The sequence below is a fragment of the Tasmannia lanceolata genome, unplaced genomic scaffold, assembly GCF_043159265.1.
Source record: "Tasmannia lanceolata isolate RefF3 unplaced genomic scaffold, GAP_Taslan_0.1 ptg000013l, whole genome shotgun sequence".
Lineage (NCBI taxonomy): Eukaryota > Viridiplantae > Streptophyta > Magnoliopsida > Canellales > Winteraceae > Tasmannia > Tasmannia lanceolata.
In genome coordinates, this window is record NW_027518690.1 from 48,803,678 (window position 1) to 48,807,953 (window position 4,276).

Below are 4,276 nucleotides of genomic sequence, written 5' to 3' on the forward strand. Positions count from 1 at the left end.
CAACCAAGAGATCAATGTTCGGAAGCGGAAAATCATCTTTCGGCTTGCCTTGTTCAAATCTCTGAAATCGACACACATCCTGACTTTTCCATCTTTCTTGGGCACAGGTATAATATTTGCAAGCCATTCAGGGTACTCAACTACTTCGATGAATTTCACTTCGAGTAGTTTCTTAACCTCGTCATGAACTTTCAACTCCCATTCTGTTTTAAGTTTCCGGAGTTTTTGCTTCTTAGGCTTGATGCCCGGGATTAGAGGTAATTTGTGCTGGACAATGTCCTCACTCAATCCTGGCATGTCGTCGTAAGACCAAGCAAAAACCTCCTTAAACTCTTTTAGCAATGTGATTAATTCTTCACGCTCCTCAGGAGATAAAATTTTGCCAATCCGTATCTCCCGAATTAAGGTCTCATCACCTATATTTACAGTTTCAATTTTCTCTTCAAGTGGTTTAGCTCGGCGATTCTCCTCTTGTTGAATCATATATTTGATTTCAAGGGGAGTTTCGTCGGTTACCTCATTAGATGGGGAGTCTTGATTCTTATTATTAGTTATTTGATCAGATTTAGAAGCAGAATCAGTAGAAGAGACAAGTACAGGAATGTAAGCAAAGGAGTCTTTTATTTCATTAGAATCAATGATTACATCAGTAAAATAACCCCCACCGGGCTTTACAGACTCTGAAACAGAATGAAAAAATAAGTCGACATCAGTATCGACACAATGGGAAACATGTACAGACAAAGAATCAACGAGGACGTCCTCAAATTCGGACTCTACGCCACCAAGAATAGACTCGTCACCCACTTCAGAAGTAGACCCGACCTCTATAGTACCTGCATCAAAAGAAAAGTTAGAAATGACAGACTCTGGGACGGACTCAGGAACTGACACAAATTTTGAAACGACTGACTCTTTTGAAGGGACCGGACTATACTGAAAGAATACTTGGGGTATAACCTGTGAGGTCCAGTTATCCAAAGGTCCCTCAGCTGGGGTAATGGAGCTTCTTGGGTTTATGAAGGGTGTGTCTCTTCCAATCATTGCCACAACCGATGCCTCAACCTGAAACAAAGAGTCTAGGGATTCTGATTCAAAAATTTCAACCCAATCCGAGTCTTGCTCTTCTAATTCAGCTGTCTCTGCAATCTGCTCAAAGAAAAAGTTCTTCGGCAGTTCATCGGTAAAGAAAATCTCTAGACCTGGCAGCTTCTTCCCAGTCTCATCATACCAAGGCTCAGAAAAACCGTAAAACGGACAATCAGCCCCTTCCCTTCTGAATCTACCATTCATGACCATGCTGAACGGTCCCATTGGAAACTCAACACCCCGGCGGCGGCATGTCCATCTCAACATGTAAGCCTTCATTTCTTGGACTTCCTTTCGAGTAGGCTGATATCTTAACCCGAATAATCCATTTATTGCCTTCATTAATGGCCATTCAGTCAGGCCTTGCAGATTTCTTCCCAGGCCAGTTCCTGGGACATAACCAAATCGTCGCATCATCCTCGCGACATTAACATTGGTGCTTGTTAAAAACATAATTTCCTCCTTCATGGCTTCCGCCATAGTTATAGTAGAGACCTCTAATGAGAATCCTGTCAAGCTGACATCCTTGGCACTTTCATCAACTGATTCGGCAGTTATCTGCCCAATTTCAGGCTCTGGATCTCCCCGTACTGTAATCACTCTATTATTCCGGATGAACTTCAGTTTCTGATGTAATGTCGAAGGAATAACTCCGACCTTATGCAGCCAAGGTCGGCCCAGGAGAAGAAAGAAAGAGGTCTTGATATCGAGCACTTGGAATTCGACTTCAAAAGTCTCTCCTCCAATTTCGATCTCAGTGGCCAATATCCCGATCACATCCCTTCTAGTGCCGTCGTATGCCAATATACCTTGCTCAGATGGTATGAAATCTGTTGGTTCAAACCCTAAGGTAGTTGCAGTATTTAATGGGCAAACGTTCAAGCTGACCCATTATCAATCAAGACTTCCGGCACTCTCTTTTTGTTGCAAATTATGGTGATTCGGAGAGGGCGAACATGGTCTCTTCCTTCTGGAGGGAGGTCTTCGTCAGTAAAAGACAAATCCTGTGAAACTCTCGTTACGGCCACTAAACTGACCAGTTCATCAGGAGTAATCTCAACTGATACTTGGGATGAATTCAGCTCATGGAGCACAACCTGTCTGTGCTTCGGCGACGCCATCAGTAAACCCCAAATTGAAACATTAGCTTGGGTTTTCTTAAGCTGATTCAGCAAGTTATTATCTTCCTCTTCAACAAGTTTTTGCTTTTGCTTCTGATGGTCAACCCCTCTTGCAACCTCAGCGGGATTTTCAACTCTGAGCTCAGCTGGTTTGAAGACTCGTCCACCACGTGTGACATGGCGGAGCTCATCACATTGATCATCCAGAAGTGATAAGTCTTCATCTTCTAGCCTTAAAACATAGGGGATTCTTTCGCTGTTCTCTTCTTCATGTCTGAGGACATACATCTATCAGTATGTCCGACACCCTGATGATATTCGCAGTAGTAATCCTTCCTCCAATACCTCGGGAGAGGATTCGGAGCTTCCCTAGGCTCTAACAGCTCAATCTTCTTGTCTCTCAACAGCTTCTTCAATGCTACTGACAAGGAATACGGCAAAGGATCAAATCGTCTTGGCTCTTTCCTCTCTGGGCTACCTTCGCCAAAATTTACTCTCCGTGCTGGCGGGGCAGTATTCATATTGTGAACCTCTTTAGGTGCAACCATAGGTCTTTTTCCTTCTCTTGAATCAGAAGGAACTCTCGATCTCAAACCCTTAGACAGTGCATCTTCTATTTGGGTTCCCGTCTTGATGAGGTGATTGAAATCAAGAAAGTACTGGATGGCCATGTGATGATAATATTGTGGAGACAAATTCTTCACAACAATTTTAATTTGATCCTCATCTGCCAGACGATGAGTCATCTGCGCGGCTTTCCTTCTCCATCTGCGGATGAAGGAAGTAAAAGTTTCATTATGGCCTTGTTTCAAAGCCTTAAGATCCCTCTTGGTTACGTCGATCCCCTCTTCCATAGAGAATTGTTCGACGAACCTATTGGCAATATCTTCCAAGGTTCGGATCTCTTCAGACTTTAGGCTCAAGAACCATTTCTTAGCCACTCCGATCAAAGATCTGGGAAACAAAAGAGCAATCTGCTCCGGAGATAGACCATGCTGTTGCAGAAGTGGAAGCACGGACATCAAATGGCTTCTAGGACAACCTGTCCCATCATATTTATCCATATCCGGCACTTTGAATCTAGGAGGCAGTGTGACTCCTGGATATATCATGAAATCGGCCATATTTAGCTTTTTCGGGCCTTGGAACTTGATGTTCTCCATTTCCTTAGTTAGCTTGTCTATTCTGTCTGCCATCGCTCTGCCCTCATTGTCTCTCTCCAGATGAGGGAGACAATTATGCTCTGCATACTGTTCATCTTCGATATCATCATCGTCATTCAAAACTGCAGGCCTAGCCATTGCAGGAGGGGGAAGAGGTATAACAGAAGGGTGTTGGGGTGCTTGCTCCTTAGAAGTAGAACTTCTATCAGTTTTCAAGCGAGCAATCTCCTCATTCATGGTGCCTAATTGTGCAAGGATAATTTTCATCATCTCATTGGTGTCAAGGGCATTATTTCCGTTTTCCGCCATGGGTTCAGGTGCAAATTGGACGGGTGAAGGAATTTCCTGGAGATTAGAAAAAGGTAATGCAGGGGAGGTAAAAGAAATTGGTGAAGAAGAAAATCGACTCAGCCTGGAATCAGCGGACTGACGGGACCAGGTTGATTTTGAAACGAGGATTTTCTTAGGAGCAATGGTTGCTCAATCAAGAATCCTGAGATGGAAGTAAAAACACTAGATTAAAAATTTGATAATCAAGATAAACTATTCTGATCAAACCATAACAAGAGAAATGGAAAACACATTTTCATTAACAAAATTCAAATTGTGATTACAAAGGATGAAAACTATTGTTCTCTGATCACAGCTGGATAAGCAGACTGACAATGATGTGAAATGCAGAAAAAAAAAACAAAAAAAACAAAACATGATATAGATCTTCAAGGTTCCTCAATCCGAGCTCTCTTGTTCACGGGCTCTTCTGGTAACTCTTTCCGATGGACCTTAGATGATAAAGCAAATCTCTTATATGTAACCTTGTTTCCCCAAGCAGCTACAATAGACTTTATGAGATCGGGAGTAAGCTTTTCGCAAGGAGGAGGATTTACAAATCCGGGAGGACAT

The 4,276-nt window shown here is 42.8% G+C and overlaps 1 long non-coding RNA gene across 1 annotated transcript; it reads right to left on the minus strand.

Moving 5' to 3' along the window:
- Positions 1-604: 604 nt before the first annotated feature.
- LOC143889710 (uncharacterized) lies at positions 605-1,334 on the minus strand. Its single transcript, XR_013254906.1, has 2 exons — positions 961-1,334; positions 605-836 (listed from the first exon to the last, which is right to left on the minus strand). It is a non-coding gene; the product is annotated as an uncharacterized LOC143889710 (long non-coding RNA).
- Positions 1,335-4,276: the final 2,942 nt, after the last annotated feature.